Consider the following 22123-nt stretch of genomic DNA (forward strand, 5'->3'; position numbering starts at 1 on the left):
CTCAGAAGGAAAGGGAGCGTACTCAGAGTTAGCTGGATAAATTATTCTTCAGACTTTTTTCTGAGGGTTTACAACTTAATTACTTACACTAGAGAAAAGCTTCTGGCTCTTTTACTCTGGGATAAGCAGCAGAGCCCCTGCAGGGCTCAGAGGCTCAGAAGCTCACTAACTCTTTATGAGCCAGCAAGTGAGAGAGAAGGAAAACCATGTATTCCCACACATTCCATAGTATCAGCTCATGTATACATACAGGCAAACAATCAGACATATATACATTCATACACACGTTCAAGGGGGCCCCCATCACACATACATGTACACAAACAGATATTTACACACTTGTGCATATATATTCATCCAGACATCCAGACAGGCAATCAGATATTCATACATGTAAATATATACACAGACAGTCAGACATATATTTGGTGTATGGCGGATGAAGGAAAACTCCAATCAACCAACAGCAACTTTATTTCTGTCCTAGATTTTATTCCCGCTAAGACAAAGGTTTTCTATGTAAGAAAAATTACCTCATTCAAGAATATATACAAATCATTACATAAAAAGGAGTTACAGTCAGACTGTTGATTTTAAGTTTTTTTTCACTAGAACTATATCTAAGTAGATACTCACTATAAGTTTAAAGCAGTGGTTTTATCTATATGCTTATAATGAGTTCAAAACAGAAGCTTTATCTTATTTCATAGGTACATTATGTGTTCAAAGGATAGTTTCTTATGTCAAGATTTTTCTAAGAAAGAGGCATCTCTCTTTTCTTATATAGCTAACTATTTGTTCTTTGTTTCCCTACTAATATGGTCCTTCTTATTGTTGTGAACATCTGGGTCTTATCCTTGCACTAAACCTAGATTGGATGTATTTCCTTGTTTATTAGTTTGTTTCAATCTTATTTTCCCTCTTGGTGTAATTCACATGGAGTTTCATAGAGCTCATAAGTTTTTACTATATTGCAGGATAGTATAAAGTTACTTGAATCGATTTAGAAACCATTATCAGGAATTATAAAATCATCTGTAGGAAATCTGCCCAACACAGAGAGTAGCACCTATGGAGGAATAATATTATGCTACAGGCAGTGAGGTCTCCGTCATGTCAGATATATGAGACAAGCAGGGAGAGGCAGCATAGCAACAATAAGCAGTCTGGAGGCAACATCTCTGGGGCTTTGCCTAAACCAGGGATACATCCATCCATCAGCTATGCAAGAGCGAGTGCGCTGCCTCCAGGAAGCTCACTTGCTCGCTTTTGCCAGTCCAGCATGCCATTGCTCCCAGCAAATATGTGTCCCATAAGTTTAGGTGGGCTGTGTAGTCTTTTTAATTCAGTTCTCGAAAGGCTTTAATTCCTTTCTTAATTCCTGTCTTGGTCCATTTTTCATCCAGTAGAGAGAGTTGTTCGGTTTCCATCAGTTTGTAAGCTTCCTGTTGTTGATGTCCAGCTTTAGTTTATGGTAGTCAAGCAGGATGCAGGGAGTTCGTTCAGTTTTCTTGTGTCTTTTGAGACTTTCTTTGTCTTGGAAGATGTGGTCAATTTTGGAGATAGTTCCATAAGGCGTGGAGAAGAAGGTATATTCTCTTGTGTTTAGTTGAAATGTTCTATAAATATCTGTTAGATCCATTTGGTTTATAACATGTGTTAAACTTCAGAATTTCTTTCTCTGTTGAGTCTTTGTATAGATGGCCTGTTTATTAATGAAGTCTCTCACTATCAGCGTGTGAGGGTCAATATGTGAGTTAAGCTGTACTAGTGTTTCTTTTACAAAGATGGGTATCCTTGTGTTTGAGGCATCGATGTTAAGAATTACAATATCCTCTTGGTGGAATTTTCTTTTGATGAGTATGTAGTATCCTTCCCATCTTTTCTGATTAGTTTTGGTTTAAGTCTGTTTTGTTAGATATCAAAATGGCTACACCAGCTTGCTTCTTGGGTCTATTTGCTTGGAGTGTTTTTTTTTCAACCCTTCGCTCTGAGGTAATGTCTATCCCTGATAGTCAAGTGTGTTTCTTGGATGGAGCAGGAGGATGGATTCTGGTTTTGTACCCATGCTGCTAGTCTGTGTCTTTTTATTGGGGGAATTGAGACCACTGATATTGAAAGATATCAGTGAGCTGTAGGCCTCTTGTATGTTGAGTGGAGAGTGGGGTCTGATTTTCACATGAACTCTGGTGTCCCATATTTGACCACATCCCCTGGATGGGGAGGCCTGGTGGCACTCAGAGGAAGGATAACAGGCTACCAAGAAGAGACTTGATACCCTTTGAGCATATACAGGGGGAGGAGGTCCCCCTCAGTCACAGTCATAGGAGAGGGGAGGAAGGGGAAAATGGGAGGGAAGAATGGGAGGATACAAGGGATGGGATAACAATTGAGGTGTAATATGAATAAATTAATAAAATATATTAAAAGATATCAGTGAGCAGTGTTTGTTGATTCCTATAATTTTGTTGTTGTTGTTGTTGGTGGTGGTGGTATATGTGTGCTTTTGGTGTGTGTGTGTGTGTGTGTGTGTGTGTGTGTGTGTGTGTGTGTGTGTTTCCCCCTTTTAAAAATTTTGCTTGTCTGAGATTATTTATTCCCAGCATTTTCATGGCTTTAGTTAACTTCCTTATGTTGGAGTTTTCATTCTAGAATCTTCTGAAAGGCTGGATTTGTGTTTAAATTTGGCTTTATCATAGAGTATTTCATATTTTCTATTTATGGTGATTGAAAGGTTAGCTGGATATAGTAGTGAGGGATGGCATCTGTGGCCTCTTAAGAGTCTGCAGCACATCTGCCCAGCTCCTTCTGGAGTTTAGAGCCTCTACTGCAAGTCAGGTGTAATTCTAGTAGTTATGTCATTACATGTTCCTTAGTCTTTTTCCTTTGCCCCTTTTAGTATTCTCTCTTTGTATGTCTAGTGTTTTGATTATTATGTGCAGAAGAAGAATTTCATTTCTGCTCTAACCTATTTGGTATTCTGTATAATTCTTGTATCTTGATGGGTACCTCCTTCTTTAGATTAGGACATTTTTCTATGGCTTTGTTGAAAATATTCTCTGGGCCTTTGAGCTGGCCCTACCTCTATTGCTATTATTCTTAGATTTGGTCCTTTCATAGTGACACTGATTTCTTGAATATTTTGTGTCAGGAGATTCTTAGATTCAGCATTTTCTTTGACTGATGTATCCATTTCTTTTGTCATATCTTCAATACCTGAGATTTTCTCTTTTATATCTTGTATGCTGTTGGTTACAATTGCTCAATTGTCTTTTCACCATTGTGTCTGTGTGAGCAGCAGTTCAGCTACTAGTTGTGCCCTTAGATACAGTAAAAACCATCAAACTGACCCACTGTCCTCAGCACAGTCTTCCATTATAAGCAGACGGAAGCTGCCAGGCTCACCCTTTAGTAACTCCCAGGTGTTGTGGTAATAACAAACTAAAGCAGCAGTCACTATTTAACTCACTATTATATCAATAAAAGGCACAGATACCTGCTAGATTTTTTTTTTTAACAGCCTCAAACCACCGCAGATGGGCAGAAATAACCCCCCTAGGCAACTTTGTTATCTCCCAGCTCAAACCCGAATGCCGTTTTCTGTAATCATTCCTCTCTGAGCCATTTCCCAGCCAAAATTCTCATGAAAACTTGCACATGTTTTCCATCTGGGCTGCCTGTCTCCATCTCCCAATCCCCAGAGCAAGCGCCTCCCAGTGCTTCCTTACACTAACCCACGCTGACTCCTCTCTCCTCTCTCCTCTCTCCTCTCTCCTCTGATCTCTCCTCCAAGCCTGCACACCTCAGCTCCATCTACCTCTCTTCTGCTCAGTCCAGGTATAGGCATTTTTATTAGCCAGTCAGGGATAATTTTGGAGACAAGGTTACACAGCAAACACTTGGCATATGTGAATATTTGCTTGTAGAACAGTAAAGATCTTGGGGTCCAAGCAATTAATTAAATACAACGCACCAGACCATGCTGCAACACCCAGGATTTTTTTCCTTATGTTTCATTTTTAAGGGGCCTGGGGCTCACAGGTCACTAAAGGATCCTGTCTTCCTGCAGGAAGCCTCTCCGCCATGTTCTGCTTAGCTAGATCAATCTCCTTCACCTCTCCTTTTACTGTCTACCAAACCAACCAACCAACCAACCAACCAACCAACCAACCAACCAACCAACCAATGAATCCCTTCCTGAAGGGTGCTCTAACAGGTCCGAGCATTGCAAACATGGGGGCAGAGTTCTTCGTGCTCCCCTCTCCCTTGCCACACTGCTAGACTACATTCCTAAAGTTAGCCCCCAAAGTCCAGTCCCTAAATGGCCACTGACTCATTCCTAAGACTGACCAAGATCCAACCATCAAAACATCAAGTTCCAGTGATCTAACTTCAGTCTTTGGCTATACTGACTAACCTATCAATCAGGACCTCCAACTTATCCTAACACACGCTTCTTACAAAAACACCTGCTGCTGTCCTTGCCTTGACCCAGAGGCAGGCCCAGCCCTTACTCCCCCTCCAAGTAATACATCTCCTTCGTACTGCAGATTTGGTCTTTGTGTGTGTTCTGTGCTCACCGGGAGCCCCTCTTCACATCTCTTCTTCACACCCCTTATTGTCAAAGACTATTCTACTTGTTCACCCAGCTGTCTTTTCTCTTTGCATCAGCTACCGTCACATGATTGCTTCTAGTCAACAGAAAGTAGGGAATTGATGTGACCATCTGGGAAGCAAAATGAGCTAATGCAAGAAGCTTGGGCTTGAACCACTGAAGGCTGGAGAAGCATCATCTGCGTTGCAAATACAAATAAAAAGGCCTGGTCTTTGTCTGGTATCAGAAGCAGGCCTGTGTTTCCGAAGACAGTTGCTCTCTCTCCCTCAGCCCAGCCTATGGTCCTTTTCTGACCTCAGATCACAGCTGACTGCCTCCTCCAATGGGGCTATCTCAGCCTCCTCTCTGGAAGTAGCACCTTTCTTACCTCCAGTTTTCCTGGTTGGAGAAAAGGAATGGTATGAAAAAGCATACTTTGGGAAAACATTAATGAGAAAGGAATGCTTCTGTATATCACAAATGGGCATCCAACTCTGATGCTGAGACAGCCACACCTTTCTGAGATCTACATTTCTATCTATTCTGGTATCTTGGAAATCTGAGGAAAATTCCTACCTTAGATGGCCCAGGTCACAAGCACTGCTCTTGCTTGCCTTCCCTGTCTCTTATCATCACATACAGAATTTCTGTTATGCAACACAAACATAAAAATGTGAGCCCTTGTTTAAAATGCAGGAAAAAAATACTATTTAAAGTCTAATTACCATCCATTTGCCTGCAAATTTCATGATGTCCTTTCAGTCTGGCTTCAAATACACGGATTCACCAGCCTCTGCCTCCGAGAGTGCTGGGATTATAGGTGTGACTCACTTTGCCTGGCTGATGTCCTTGGTTTTAATAGCTGAGTAGTATTCGTTGTGTAAATGTACCATTTTTTTAAATCTAGTCTTTGGATGAGGGATATCTAAGTTGTTTTCAGTTTCTGGCTACTATGAATAAAGCTGCTATGAACATGGTTGAGCAAATGTCCTTGTTGTATGGTGGAGCATCTTTTGGGTATATGCTCAGGAGTGGTAGAGCTGGGTCTTGAGGTAGGACTATTTTCAATTTTCTGAGGAACCGCCAGACTGATTTTCACAGTGATTGTACACATTTGCACTCCCACCAACAATGGAGGAGTGTTCCCCTTTTTCCACATACTCGCCAGCATGTGTTCTCACTTGAGTTTTTTATTTTAGCCATTCTGGTAGGTGTAAAATGGAATCTCAGAGCCATTTTGACTTGCATTTCCCTGATTACTAAGGACATTGAGCATTTCTTTAAACACTTCTTGATTATTAGAGATTCCTCTGTTGAGAATTCTCTTTAGCTCTGTACTCCATTTTTTAAAAATTGGGTTATTTGGTTTGTTGGTTTTTAATTTCTAGAATTCTTTATATATTTTGGATAGTAGCCCTCAGTCAGATGTAGCGTTGATGAAGGTGTTTTCCATTCTGTAGGCTGCCATTTTGTCTTATTGATGGTGTCCTTTGCCTTACAGAAGCTTTTCAGTTTCATGAAGTCCCAATTATTAATTGTTGATCTTATTGCCTGAGCTGTTGGTGTTCTGTTCAGGAAGTTGACTCCTGTGCCAATGAGTTCAAGGCTCTTCCCCACTTTCTCTTCTATTATCAACTTTATAGAGAAATGGATAGAACTAGAAAAGATATCCCGAGTGAGTTAACCTAGACCCATAAAGACAAGCATGGTGTGTACTCACTTGTAAGTGCATATTATCCATAAAATACAGGGCAATCATGCTACATTCCACAGACCCAGAGAAGCTAAGTAACAAGGAGGGCCCAAGGAAGGATGCTTGAATCTCACTCAGAAGGGGAAATTAAATAGACACCTGAAGTAGATGGAGGGAGGGAACTGGGTGGGAGAGGGGAGTAAGGGTGGGAGTCAGGAGTGGGGAGGGAGGAAGGCTGGGAGAGAGAATGGGAATCTGTGTGTGTGGGGGGGGGGTAGCTCTGGAATGGGGGAGGCTTCCAGGAGTCTATGGGAGTGACCATAGCTGAAACTCCCTCCAGTGGAGGCAGGGGGACACCATCCTACCCACAAAATTTTTCACCCAAAATTTGTCCTGCCTAGAAGTAGTGCAGGGGTTAAAAATGGAGCAGAGATTGAGGGAATGGCCAACCAATTACTGGCCCAACTTGAGACCCACTCCACAGGAGGGAGCCAACCCCTGACACTGTTAATGCTCTTCAAGCCCTGACACTGTTAATGCTCTTCAAGCCCTGACACTGTTAATGATACTCTGCTTATGCTTGCAGACAGAATTCTAGCATAAATATCTTCTGAGAGACGCCATCCAGCAACTGACGGAAACAGATGCGGAGATCCGCAGCCAAACAGGCTGAGCTCAGGGAGTCTTGTGGAAGAGTGCGGGAAGGATTGAGGGATGAGAGGGGCCAAGGACACCACAAGAAGACCTACAGAGTAAAGTAACCTGGCCCTATGGGGACTCACAGAGCCTAAACCGCCAGCCCAAGATCATGCATGGGCTGGGCCTAGGCCCCCTACACATATGTAGCAGATGCATAGCTTGGCATCATGTGGATCTCCTAACAATGGGAGCAGTGACTGTTCCTGACTCGGTACCTGCCTTTAGATCCCTTTCCTTAGCTGGGCTACCTTGTCTGGCCTCAGTGGGAGAGGATGTGCTTGGTCCTACTGAGACTTGATGCATCAGGGTGGGTTGGTGCCCATGTTGGCAGTCAGGGGTGGGTAGTGAGAAAGGGAGGCGGAATGAGGGAAATGGGGTATGGGGGTGGGACTAGGAAGAGAGGAGGGAGAGGGCTGCAATCAGGATGTAAAGTGTTTAAATAAATAAAGGAGTCTAAGTTACAAAAGTCTAAGTTCTCTTTCCTTCTACAAGTTTCTACTTGAGATAATTTTACATTCCCCACAATATTGTTATCAATGAAACATTAAATTTACATTACTATCATAAATTTTACTTTGTATATTATAATGCTGCTTTTAAATGCAAATAGAGGAACATTGAGTTTATTTGTAAAAATATTTGTTTATTATATATACATGTGTGCCTGCAGGCCAGAAGAGGGCACCAGATCTTATTATAGATGGTTGTGAGCCACCATTTGGTTACTAGGAACTCAGGAACTTTGGAAGAACAGACAATGCTCTTAACCTGAGTCATCTCTCCAGCCTTCCCCCCGCTCCTCACTTTTTGGAACATTTGGTTTATATGTGAAATCATTTAAATTATCCAATTCATATTTTATAGTTTATATATGCATTTGTATTTTACAGTAGTACTGAAAATGCTAGACAAACAACAACAACAAAACTCCTACACACTGTACTCAACAATCAGTAAAAGGAAATGATTTAACCTCACTTGAGTGTGAATGCACTCCCACTGCGAGCCCAGGAGAATGCTGTGGTCAGAGGGAAATCATGAACACTGTATACTGTGAATGAGGCAACATCTTCCCTGGATGCCCTCCTCTCAAATGCACTTTTCACAGTCCTGATGTATTTGTCTTTAAAAACACAAGTTGAAAGATTAAGTGATTGGGGATTTACAGATGGTGGCGACAGAGCATTAACTCAAAGTGCAGTATTCCTCTGAACATCAGGCCATATGTGACATGCCTATTATAGGCCCTCATGCATACAAATGCAGGAGGTACTTCATGGACAGAGGGATATTGTCCCCATTAGCAACTGTCAAGCTGGCACGGCTGTTGCTGTTAGTTTAATGGTATGGCCTAATAAATGTTTATTATTAGGCTTATAATTATTATGATGGTTTTATTTGTCTGCTTTCTCAATCAATAAAGACACAGACACATGATATATTTTAGAATAGTCTTATCACCTGGGGCATGGCAGACATTAATTCCTAAACTACATTCCATTATAACCTAGCTTCTATCCCATGTCATCTGCTTCTAATAATTTCTATTTGCCCTACCTCCCATCCATAATCCCAAAATACTTCCTAAGGCTGTTCATCTGGGCCATTTCTTTCTTTGTGGAACTTCAGAGCTCCTCCTCTTGGCATACGTGGCTCTTTTTTAGTTCCACAGCAAGTCTCTACTTCTTCCTCCTTCAGTATCTGTCTGCTTCTCCTTCCCAAGATCATCCTCTCTGTCCCAAATGCCCCTGAAACTTCTGTCACACCTACCCTCCTTCAGCCCTGCCCAGGTATAGGCTTTCTTTATTAGTCAACTAGGGAGGTCAGGTTAAAGAGCAATACTTGGGGTATGCGACAGTCTGTGGTGACAATCTTAGGAGGCAGGCAAGCAATTAACAAATACAAAGCACCAGACCACAGGCCAACACACAGCCAAGAATCTCACATGAGAAAGAGTTTCATTTGAGTAATTGGTACCAGGCTTGCATGTGGACTTGCTTGTGAGAGATTGTCTTAAGGGCCCAGCCCACTATGGCGGTACAGTTCCTAAGGCTATGTAAACGATGAGTTGAAGGGAGCTGGTGAGCCAGCCATCAAGAAGCCTTCCTCCATGCTTTCTGTCTCTAGTTCCTGCCTTGAGTGTCCACCCTGCTGTCAATGATGGTCTGTAACCTGTAAGATGAAATAAACCTTTCCTTCCCCAAATTGCTTTGGGTCAGAGTGAGATGAAAGTAGAGCAGAAGTCTACTGCCATTGTTAAAGACAACTCCCTTTAGAAATTTCAAGGCAAAGGTCAAGCCTTTGATCTCATGGGTTCCCGGCTTCTTGTGTATATGATCAAAACCTACTGCAAAGTTGGAAAACAGCACCAGTATGATCTGTGAGTGAAGCTCACAGGGGCCTTCTCTCACCCTGCATCCTGTCCCTACCCTAGATTCAGTGTCTACTAGGTCAGCCTGGCCCAACATTAACCATAGCCACACCCATCTTTAACAACCACAGGAAACCAAAGCTCCCCAGTTCTATCAGACCTACTGTGGAGACACAACAGCAAACCATTAGGGAGGCTTCCTATTTGGTAGCTAAGGGAAATGGAAATGTTCATAATTTCTTAAAAGGAGGATTTGTCATTGGAACATCTGGTAACAAACTGACTTGTAGACTTTATGCGACACTGTATCTGTCCTCCATGTGGATTCCTCAGAAAGAGAATGTGGCATCTTAGTTCTAATTCAAGCATTAGTAGATGCACTAGATATGTGTTTGAAATTGTCTATGGAGTGTATTGAGCATTCCATGTAGACAAGGTTCACAGTATTCTTGCAGAAATAGTGATAGGGGAATGACATTGGAGACCAACAAAATTAGACTGTCATAAAAACAAAGTAAACTGGAGCAATCTGAGGCTGGCTTAGCAGAGATTCTGCCCTATGCTATATTGCTGTAAAGAATATGAATCATCCTGAAACGCCAAGAAACACTAAGTTGATGACACCATATGAAAGTGCAGAGCCTGCTCTCTTTAAAATAAATTATCTAAAAGGCCAGTCCCAGGTAAAATCCAGGAGGAGAGACATCTGGGTTTACTAAAAACAGAGGACAGTGTCTTAACTTTGCTCTTGGATTTAAGTCAAGGTACTATAGAGACGCCGTATAGAATCAGTTTGGAAGTTCAATGTTGCTCTCTTGCTCACTGATTTTAAAGAAATTGAATCATTCCAATATGGTATTTTGCTTTTCTAAATTGCATTCCGGGAGCCACATAAAGGCATGCCTCTATGTATGGCTGTTACAGTATTTTGAAAAGCGAGCTATTTCTTTAATTATGTACAACCAAAAACATTGATCTCTTGTATGGATCACAGTGCAACATTTAAACATTTAAAAAATGTATGTGTATGAATGGTTTGCCTGCATGTATATATGTATGTGCAACACGTGTATGCTTAGTGCCCTTAGATGTCAGAGGAGGTGGTCAGAACCTCTAGAACTGGAGTTGCAAATTACAGATGGTTTTGAACCTCCATATGAATTCTGGGAAATGGACCCCAGGCATTCTGCAAGAGCAGCAAGTGCTCTTAACTGTCAAGCCATCTCCCCAGGCCCCAAGTGCAGCATTCTTAAATTCTTTCTATTGTTTGTCCCAATTGTCATTTAAAGAACCAAGCAAGTATGACATGAAAACATTATGGCCTTTTTCTTAGTTTAAATAAACTCTAAGCTAATGGAAAACAAACAAAAACAAAACAAAAAACGAACAAAGCCCAAAATACTGGAGGGATACCTCAGTGATGGAGAACTTACACAGTAGACACAGAGCCCTGGGCACTATTCTCAGCACTACAGAACAAAACTCAAGCCACTCCGTAGGTTTATCCTCCAATGAATTCAAGTAGCTGTCTTATGTGCAAAGATGGTAAAGCAATACTTGCCCTAAATCTTAGCCAGGAAGCCTCATGGAACTGAGAAGCTCAGATTTTAAAGAAATTGGCTCAGATAAGCTCTGCAGCACTGCCCTCTGTTGGCTCCCTTGTGACAAGCTTACATAAATTTAAAGCCTTGGCTTGGGACTCATATTTCTCAAACTGTAACTCACCAACAGATCACTTGCTGATCTTGCTTAAAATATAGACTCTGGCATTGTGTGTGTGTGTGTGTGTGTGTGTGTGTGTGTGTGTGTGTGTGTGTGTGTGTGTGTGTAGGGGGGGGGAGTCTCTGAAAACTCCAGGGCTGGCATGGTGATAATCTGTGTGAGGCAAGAATGGAAGTCCAGTTCAGCGTGACTCACTAGCCACTGGTGCTTCAAACTTCTAGTCTGACAATGAGAAGTTTATTTTAGGCATATTTAAGTACAGTTCAGCTTGGAAAAAGAAAGTTTCCTGATGAAGCACAATCCCATGTGCACAGAAAGGCATAATTACACCAAAGCTCTCTACAATGCACATGTCACTGCTTCCATGGAGCTGGGTTCTATAGACAGACTACATGTGTTGTCTTAAGGGTCTGGGGAAGGATTTGGTGTATTCTCAGTCATGTACATAGCACAGAGCTCACCTAGGCTATTAACCACCTCAAGTTCTGTTATCAGGAGTCTAGGGGGGAGCCCCTGACTACACAGATAGCACAGAGGCCACCTAGGCTATTAACTACCTGTGGTCCTGCTTGTGGGAGCCTGGGTGAGCCAGGTGTGGCCTGGCCCTACAGATAGCACAGGGTCAGCCAGGCTATTAGTTGTCTCCATTCCCACCTTTCTGGGCATAAAACAGGTTATATAGTTCTTCTCTGCAGAAACAACTCTCTGTGTTTAATATTCCCGGTTTTCCTAGTGCTTATCTGTTGCAGGTAGTTTTCCCTCTGTTCCCCAAGCTCCAAAAATAACAATTCATTAGACTCAAAGTATATTTACAAATACTTAGGCCATATACCTGGGCTTTTTCTCTGGCTAGTTCATTACTTAAAGTAACCCATTTATTCTAATCTATATTATACCATGGGGCTGGTTATCTGTGCCCAGGTCCCATGCATCTGTCTTCCTCACATGTTGCAAGTGAGTCTTGAGTGCCTTGCTTTCTCCCAGAATCCTTTCTACCTCCCAGATGTCTCATCTTCTATGTCCTGCCTAGGCTATAGGCCATCAGATTTATTATTAACAGGTACTACATCCATACAATACTCAATATATTCCTTCTACACTTATCTTTGAGTATAAGAACCTCTGTGCCCCCAACATAAGTCAGTAGCTCTGTGGTAGGCTCTGGGATTTAGCACTCATAACCAAATCTCAGGAGATGTCCATGAAAGTCTTCACAGCCCTTGCTAGTGGTACTTTTGTTGGGTTCTTTCTTCCCAGAGTGAAATGGGAAGTTATGGTCTTCTTATCAAGTGCCTTCCAGCCTGATGGTCTTTGAGACCTGGAACCCAGCTTAGGTTGAAGCTCCTTAAGGCATAGACAGCACAGAAAACACACTGGTTGGTTATCTTAGCTGGTGTTTGTTGTTAATGCTGCTTTTCTAGGACCAGGACTGAGAGACTTCACATTCTAAGGAGAGTTACAAAGTAGTGGGGGGAAGGTCAGCTCCAGGGGGTGGTTGAGCTGGTTTTCCTATTACATCACTCTGCACTCAATACAAATAGAAGATGAGAGGGTGGGGAGAGAGAGAGAGAGAGAGAGAGAGAGAGAGAGAGAGAGAGAGAGAGAGAGAGAGAGAGAGAGAGAGAGAGAGAGAAGAGGAAGGGTCAAATTTATATTTCGGAAGCAGAGAGCTGTGCGACTTCACTCCACCCTTCCCAGAGTGAAAACCTCCTCACACAATGCCAAATGAAAGGCACTTCTAAGATGCTCCAGATACACCAATGAAAGGGAGACTGATGACTTACTTCCTGGTTGGACAGTGAATTTGCCAAACTTGCTTTTTAGCAGGGCAAAGATGTAGGGATTTCAACAGTGGAAACTGCAGATGGTACCCAGGCTTTGGTTGTCTTGCCATCTTTGTCACTAGTCAGGCAGACACCAGCAGCAAGACATTAAACAGTATATCATCCTGGGAGCAGAATAAAGAAGGTTCAGAAGAGGCTAAGGCAGAACTGAAAGGAATGTGCTTATTGGAAGTGTCTGAGTGTAGGTAGTTTTAAGGGAAAACTCACCAATTAGTCACTGTTGGGTGGAGAAGGGAGGTGCCTGAAGGTTTGAATATTTGAGAACTGGGACTGAGTGCATGTGTTCTGTAGACCTATTTCCAAGTCATGGAACCAATGTAAGGACCAGTATGAACTCAGGACCCCCAAGATCAAGTTCTCAGCACGAAGATGTCTTTGCCCCAGAGGGATAAAGGGTAGAGAAGAAGAGAAAAAGATAGGAAATAGGGGATGAAGGAAAAAGGAAAGGGAACAAGGAGGAGGGTGCAGGGATATTTGTCCCAGAGTGGGACAAAGGACCGCGTCTGCATAGAGCGGAGACAGATACGGCCCACTGGCAAATGGCGGTTTGTAAAGGCTAAAACGGATAATTTTAATTGGAAGTGTCAATGAGGTGAGCCAAAGGGGGATTTTGATTGCTCAACTTCAATACTTTGATAGCTGGACCTTGGTAGTCAGCCTCAGGAGGAATTAAGTGGCCAATAAGGGAATAGACCATGGTGACTAGCTTTAGGACCATAATCTAATGGTTTTTAGCAAGGCAGAGGGAATGGAAGAGAAGGACAGGACTTACTAGAGCCATGCCTCCCACACTCAATCTGGCCAGAGTCCCTTCACCTTCAGCCAACGCTAAAGTCAATTAACCATGCCTCTCCCGCTGAGGAGCCTAGAACCACATTTGGGAATGTGCTACTGTCAGCACCTCCTCTTGGAGAAGTCCATATTTGTTCTCTTCTTGAGCGCTTTTCTATTAAAACAACTTTAAGAAAAATCTCAAATTCTGCTTCATAGCTGCTATTTCTGAAATTCTTTTATGCATTGAAGCCACGGATCCCAGTTTGATCTGAATCGAGGTCCCCAAAAGATTAAAGGAACTTTTCAGGTGTCGAGGATAACAGAATGGAATCGTATTTCTGTTGCTTCACTGTGAACATTGTGCTCATTTGTGAAGGAGCAAACGGTAGATGTTTGCTACAGGAAGAAGCCACAATGGAGCAACACTAGGTAGAGAGATCAAGACAACCACCCACAGCCAGATAACTAACAACGATCTGGTCTTCACCTCTTACCCTATATCATTTGAGAAGCTTCAAGCAGATGAGATAAAGGACATGGGAGAGAGGAGACCAAATCACACCTTTTTCCTATTACAGGCTGTAGACCATGTGACAAGCTTAAACGTGAGTGACAGGAAGAGGCACAGGGGAGTTTTACATTGAACTGTTAAATTACTGGAAATGATAAAAGCGATACTGAGGGATTTGCCCCAAACATCCTCAAGTAATGAACGCAGATGTGACAGACAGGGTCCTCACATGGATGGAGAACAAAAGGCTCTCTGATACTAACTCTCAGCCAACAAAATTCAACAACCCAGCTGTTGAAAAATTTGGGTTAGTTGTATTTCCTGACCATCAGATGTGAGTCAAACTTCCTTCTGCATTTAACACACAGAAAGATAGCTCTTGTCTTTGTGCAGCTTTCATTCTTGCTGGGGAAGCCAGCCATGAGGGGCATCACTAATTTAATTTCCCTTATGACATCAACTGCATGTGTCAAATTTGACAACCGGCTAGACAACTACTGAGGACTAAGAACAGGCAAACAAGGATTGAATGTGACTTTACAGTCAGAGAGGACCTCCCTTTGAAACTAGAGACTGAAAAATGAGAGGTGATGGGCAGGTCAGGGGACTGTGTGAGGAGGAGTCTTCAAGGAAAACGAAAATGATGCAAGGGGCATAGAGGGACATTAGCCTGCTCAGTCATGGCTCTGGCCAGCCTTGCCCTTCTCCCCGATTCCCTCTGCCTTGCTAAAGATTTAAAAACTGTTAGATTTCATTCCTAAAGCTAGCCACCAAGGTCTATTCCTTTATTTGGCCACTTCCTCCTCCCAAGGCTGACTACTAAGGTCCAGCTATCAAGATATTGAAGTCCAGCAATCTAAAGTCCCCTTTGGCACACCTGATTAACATGCCCAATTAAAACTAGACCTGGGATTAAAACGAAAGCAAATTTTTAATAATAGTTCTGTGCTTGTTAAAGAAGCCAAAATTCCAGAATTGTCACTACAGGTGTTTGTCCCAGAAGACAAAGAACTGCCTCTGGATAGACAGGACACAGACCTGGCACATCCTAACTGGGAGTTTCCCTTTTTTCCCTTTAGGAACCGTCATTTTCCTATGTGTCAGATTGTCTGGAGCAGTTGACTATGATTTGCCTCATGCTCTAACAGAGGTGTGGTTTTACCAGCTTCCAGTAGTTTCTGCAATTGTATGACGTTAGAAATTCTGGGAACTTTTCAGAGGGCATATAAAATGCTAGAGCCCTAGAGGTGTTGGTGATGGTTATTGGTTTGTTTGGGGGTGGGTGGAGTAGGGTTTAATGGTTGTGGTTTGTTAGTAGTTGTGCCCAAAGGAGAAACAAAAGTAAAAAAATCAGATTCAGGGATCTCTATCTCTATCTCTCCCCTCTATCCTTTTTTCTCCTATCTAGTGGTGGGGGTGAAAGTCAGAGGACAAAGGATAGGAAAAAAGAAGAACCTACAAAGTAGCAAAGACCAGCTACAACTATCCCTCTTCCTTCCCCTTTGTTCCCTTCCTTTTCTCCCTCATCCTCTGTCTCCTGTCTTTGTCTTTTACTCCTTGCTCTCTGTCCCTCTGGGGCCAACAAATCTCCTTTTGTTGAGAACTTGGCCCTGGGGCTCCTGAGCCAATACCGATCTCTTATAAGGTACCCTCCCTGCCAGCTGCTCTTCCCACCACTGGTCCAAAATATCTGACAAGAGCAGCTTAAGGGAGGAAAGGTGCATTTTGGCTCCCAGTTTATGTTGAGGAAGTGATGGTGGCCGAGAGCACCTCTGACTGTAATGGTAAGAGGGTGGTGCAAGCAGTCAGCTGGTGTTCTTATCATGAAGGAAAAAGAGGCTGCGAGTGTAGCTTTGTTGTGTGACAAAACTCTCCCTGCAGAGACATAATGCATATATGTACTCAGCCCAGATAGGGATCCCACAAGAGACCAAAGTACAGATACCACCGAAGTCCGACTTCCTCTTATAGTAATATGGGTGACAGCTTACAAAAACTGGGGACCCGGAGCACACTGAACAACCTACAGGCAGTTCAAGAGTGTGCAGGTGTCCTTCCCAAGTGGCTCAGTTGATCTAAATCTCTTCCAGGCAGCTGGTTTGGCCTCAAGAGTCTTCTTTGTAGCTTAGTGTGTCTGAATCTTTTTGCTGATCAGCTCCAATCCTCTAAGAGAGAATCTCAGCTTTTATTGCTTACTCTGGCAGGGAGGAGCCTAGTGAACCTGGTCAGTTTTAGGAACTCCCTGAAGCTTTTCTGAGTTGTTTACCTTTTTGTTTAACGGGCCTCCCTGTAGGATGGAATATTTTAATCCCAGAGGAAACTGGGCATGGTGATGCATGCTGGTAATCCCAGCACTTGATGTTTTCTGGCTAACTTCATAGCTCATTCTCAGCCGGCTTTCTTATACAACCAGGAAGTGCCAATTTAGCTAACACAAATAGATACAGACCAGGTTTTTTAAATAGCAGGACTGACAAAATGATGGAACCCTTTTTTTTTTTTTTTTACTTTTATTGTACCAAATACAATGACAGAAATGCCAAAGGATTTAAAAAAAAAATCATTTTATGTATTTAAGGTATAGATACAATGTGCATTGTATAAAAGACAACACTGTTTGCATGCACTAATCCTATATACTTCTAATTCTACAGTTTTCTACATAACATTTATACAAAGCTCAGACCCCACAGGATATTAATCTCTTAGGTACATGCATCTCTAATTGCAGATGTATATGTATATGTTATAAAGTGTAATAACCCCAAACAATAGCTATTTATTTAACCAGAATTACTAAGTGTCTTAGGTAGGGTTTCTATTGCTGTGAAGATACGCCACGACCACAGCAATTCTTGTAAAGGAAAATATTTCATTGTGGTTGGCTTATAGTTCAAAGGTTTAGTTCATTACCATAACTGTGGGAAACATGACAGCATACAGGCATGGAGAAAGAGTGGAGAGTTCTACACCTTGATTTGCAGGCAGCAGGAGATTGTCTCACTGGGCATGGCTTAAGCACATATGAGACCTCAAAGCGTGCCTCCACAGTGACACACTTCCTCCAACAAGACCACATTTATGCCAACAAGGCCACAGCTCCTCATAGTGTCACTCCCTATGGGCCAAACATTCAAACACATGAGTCTATCTGGGGCCATTCCTATTCAAATCAACATACTAAGTAATAATGTAAAAAAAAAAAAATGTTAAAACAAACAAAATACTTGTGTTTTAAAATTTATTCACGAGACAGGGTTTCACTATTTATCCCAATCTGAATTCACTGTGTAACTCCTATGATCAATATTGAATAGATTCAGCAGGCTGTATTTTATATACTTATTGTGTATACAAATATAGATGTTATACACACATATGTAACAACAATGTTTAAAGAAGAGGTCATGAATTTGAGAGGGAGTGGAGGAGACTAGGTTTTAGGTTTCAAACCTGGGACAAATGGCTGAGGTGCCTATTTAACATAGCAAAGCAGACAGTGCTGTCGAGCTCTGCCAGTATTCCTAGGTCTGTATCAGTTTTAGGGCCTTCCTGCCTGCATACCCTGCTCCCTACCATAAACTTCCCCGCCCAGAGGGCTGGACTGCTTTTCCCTATCGAGTGCAACCATTCCGGTTCCCTGCTCTCTTTGTACCTTTGGACCTCTTGCCTGGTTCTCTTCTCTCCCCTCTCCTTCCTCTTCAGCTCTCTCCTCACGTGGCCCAATTCAGTCTGCTGTGTCCTCTCTGGCCGCTGCCAGATGTCCCTGCCCCTGGCTGTGCTTTTCCAGATGTCTCTGCCTCTGCCTATGCTCTCCCACATATCTACAGAAAACTTTCTCCTCCACTATACCTAGGAGCAGGTGTGTCCTTTACTTTGTATTTATTTCTTTTTGTTCATCCACTAAGGAGGAGTTGGGAGGGGTGAAGAGGTGTATAAATGATGTAAATACAGTACTTATGTACAAAATTTTCAAAAAATTTTTAGAAGAAGAAAAAAAAAAGCCCCACCTATTTTAGCATGTGAACTCTTTTCTCACCCCGCAAAGTACTTCCTTTCCTATTTAGATTTCTTTTCTCAAAAATTTGTTTTCACGTGTATAACTTTTAAATATCTTCCTTCTACTCAATGCCTCCTTTCTACCTTTCTACCTTTTTTTCCTTTATAAATTCCCAAGTTTAAATAAATTCCCAAGTTTAAATAAAAAAATTATCCATATTCTTGATAAAATGAAATAGTTCTTAGCAATCTTATATTTTAATAAAGACTCAGAAAGCTGCATTTGAAACAGAGAGAGGGACAGGCCTTGTACTGTAAACATCTCAGAGACATAAATATAAACACAGGTAAAATACTTGTTAATAGTCCTGGAGACATTTCTGCTTTGGCTTACCAACACATTATATTAACTTGTCTGTCACAGCTTTACCTAAGTCATGTGAATGAAAGGACATTTTGGAAGATGTAACAGTTTTAATTTGCACGACTGTAAGCCAACTTGGTAGCATGCGAACAGGAGGAACCCATGTAGACATAACGTAGACATATTCACACAGTCGTATCCCACCCCAAAACAGACAAACTCCCGAGATTTCTATAGCTTTCATTTAGATTCATCATTTGTCAGTTTTTTTTTTTAAAGTTAGACTAATAATAGCAGTGCAGCAGCATTGTGGTCTTTGACCCTAAATCTCCACTTTTGAAGGTATGACATCTCAGATTTACATCTCAAAGACCCAAATGTTGACAATGGCTCAAGGAACAGCCAGTGAAAACAAAAAGGTAAGAAGGTGACAGTGGCTCTGCAGCCTTAAGTTGATGTCTGTCGCTATTTGAGATCATCAACAGAGAGGAAGCTGCCCTTACAAATGAACATTTCTCTTACAAGGAGTTTTAAAATGTTAACTTAGGGCCTTGCAAGATAAAGGTAGTTGAGGCCAAGTCTAATGTCTTGTATTTGATCCCTGGGACACAGAAACAAGGTGGCAAAAGGTAAGAACTGACTCCCAGAAACTGTTTTCTGACTACCCTGTACACTAGGGCTAGTGACCAACTAAAACGTCAATAAGTCACAGATTGGTGCCTTACGTGGGCAAAGTCTTTTGATCTAACTTTTCCTTTCCATGAGAAAGCAAAGTTCACTTTCTATACAAGATGTCTCTCTTGAGCTTTCTGAAGCTTTCCTGTTTTAGCCTGTAAGGTTGGGTTAGGTGTGGCTTAGTACATCAAGGAGGCCTCCAGAGATAGACACACATAGGAATTCTTTAGTCTGAGTATCTATTAAGGCATTTAACCTGCAGATACCCTCTCTCAGACACTCTTCATCTCCACTCCCTAAATCAGAAAGGAAACAAGACAAAGAGCCCTGGCTCTGAGAACCTTCTGTCAAGAGGACAAGGGAGGAAAAGATAAGAAAGTTCTTGCACAAAGGAAAACATAAACATAATGGATATGTAGATAAACATGCTAATGGGACCTGGACATTGTCAAGCCCAGGTTCTGGTGCTAGAAAAGTTCCACAAAGGTCCTCAGAGAGCCACTGGCTTCCAGGGTTACAGCATGTGGCTTCTCTCTGTCTTCCAGAAGGGGTCTCCTGCTGGTTGTGGAAAAGGCCCTTGATCACAGAAGCATCTCTCAGTCTCCAGATAAGTTCCCTTTGGGAGTCTTCACAGGGAAATATTTTTCCTTACCTACAGTGAGTACCAAAAACCAAAAGACCAATATTCTGAGCACTCTTAAATGATGGCTGAAGTGTTCTTATTCCCAAGAGGTTGCTGTCTAATGGTCAAGCCATAGCCTACCCTGGGTACCAAATCTGTAACCAGTCTTGCCTCAAAACTGCAATCTTTTCCATTTTTAGACTTATGAGGCAATGACAAGACTGAGTGCTAATTGAGCAGTGAAGATGATGTTTGTTTATTCTTATCCAAGGACAGGAGATGTCAAAGGTAAACTCATAAATCAGTGTCGCCATTTCTGTCATTCTTTATTGAAATATTATATATTGTGGTAGCTAAGGAAAGGTCCATTTTGTGCTAGGTACCCATTCTAAGTTCCTAAAAGACAAGCTCCCAGCAACGGTGACTCCTTGGCCCCTCCCCAGGACTGTAAAGCTGTTATGAAATGATTAACCACTTGCTCTGGTTTCTGAAGACTCCACTTATCACTGTGTGCAGTGAGAGTGAGTCAGTTCCTCACAAAGCAGCCAGTTCCACAGGAACGAACTCATTGTGAGCGGTCTTTAAATGCCCTCTCATCCCCTCGTAGCTGGGCCTCAGTTCCAAATCCAACCACGGGACCTGAAGACATCTGAAGCTTAAAAATAAAAACTCAGCTAATTATGATTTAAATGGAGCTTACGGTCTTGTAGAGTTTTCAAAATTCATAATATTTTGTGCTGAAAAGTAAGTTGATTATACTTCAGTAATTACCTCCTGGATTAAGCAGTTAACATTGATCGATAATTTTTGATCAATACTAGGGATCTATTATGACACTTTTCTGGGAAAAAAGGGGGGGTGGGGGAGAGCAAGTAAGTTGGCAAATGTCCTCGTCACTCTCCTTGACTGCTGAGCACTTGCCTGAACATTTGAATTCTTTCATACAAGTACGGGTAACAGTTGACAGGAGAATAGAAGAGAGAGTGAGCCCAGAATGGCTCACACAAAGCCTTATGGAAAGTCTTGCAAGCTTCTGCAGGGGGTGGGGGATGAGAAGGTGGGGGAGTGGGGACACAGTTCACAAAGAGGAAAGCAAGGTGGACTAAATGTGGAAGTAACTTGCAGCTTATGACAACACTAAAATACTTATTCTAAATTGTACAATACTAAAATGTTTATTACAACACCAAACCGCACACCCTTGCCAACTTGAAACTGCCCATTTTTCTGCTTTCAACTGAGAGACTGTCACACCAAACGCTAGGGACAAATGGTCAGGGTACACATAAACTTCAACAGTTTAGGGAAAATACACCTGTTTTATGATCATCAATCCTGATTATCAACTTCATGGTATTTAGAATAAATTGCCTAGGGGACAAACCTCCGGGTATGTGCATGAGAGATTGACTAGAAAAGCTTAACTGAAGAAGGAGGAAGGCCTATCCTGAAAGTGTGCCACTTCCCCGCATGGTCTGGGACCCTGGTGGAAATCAGAAGGAAAGTGAGTGAATGCAGCTTCAGTGCCCATAATTAACTCCTTCCTGCTAGCTTCCACTGCTGAGCCACTCCTGCCGCTTTCAACTGTACCTTTAACTGTTAGCCCAAGTAAGTCCTTCTGCAGGTTGGTTGTGTCAAGTATTTCTTCAGTGTAAAGGAAAAAGTAACTAGTATATACGTATATGCTTATATATGTCTGTATATGTCTAAGTACCTATACATATTCACATACATGTATACTATATAATACATGCACACGTAGTGTTTGGGGAGAGAATTAAAATGGAACAAAGCATTAAAAAACAGGTATTCAGTCACAGCCAGCTCACAAGCTTGTAGACAGGTTATACAGGTGAATCTTTGTTGGGGGTGGGTTCTGTTGTTGTTTAGACCTGTGTATTGAAATGGGGTCTCACGTGGCTCCAGCCAGCTTTGAGTTTGCTGTAGCTGTGGCAGGACTTCAACTTCTGATCATTTTGTCTGTCCCTCCTAAGTCCTGGCATTACATGTGTGTGTGTGTGCCACTGTGTCTTGGCATAAGGGTGTTCTCTGTATAGTTTTCTTAATATTCTTAAAGTTTGACATTGTTTTTAAATCAAGCCTTAGAGAGATGAACTCACGAATGATCTGCCTTGATTATTTCTCACTGATGAGCGTTTAAATCCTGAGTCCTTATTCACATACACTGTCTCCTCTGTTTTGCCCATATAGGACCCTCCTTTTATAGACCTTTGGGCTCTCAGGGCAAATAATCA

At 42.1% G+C, this 22123-nt stretch overlaps 1 pseudogene; it reads left to right on the forward strand.

Moving 5' to 3' along the window:
* Positions 1-9017: 9017 nt before the first annotated feature.
* Positions 9018-10076, forward strand: LOC127191137 (AP-3 complex subunit sigma-1-like; annotated as a pseudogene).
* Positions 10077-22123: the final 12047 nt, after the last annotated feature.

Source organism: Acomys russatus, chromosome 6 (genome assembly GCF_903995435.1).
Source record: "Acomys russatus chromosome 6, mAcoRus1.1, whole genome shotgun sequence".
Lineage (NCBI taxonomy): Eukaryota > Metazoa > Chordata > Mammalia > Rodentia > Muridae > Acomys > Acomys russatus.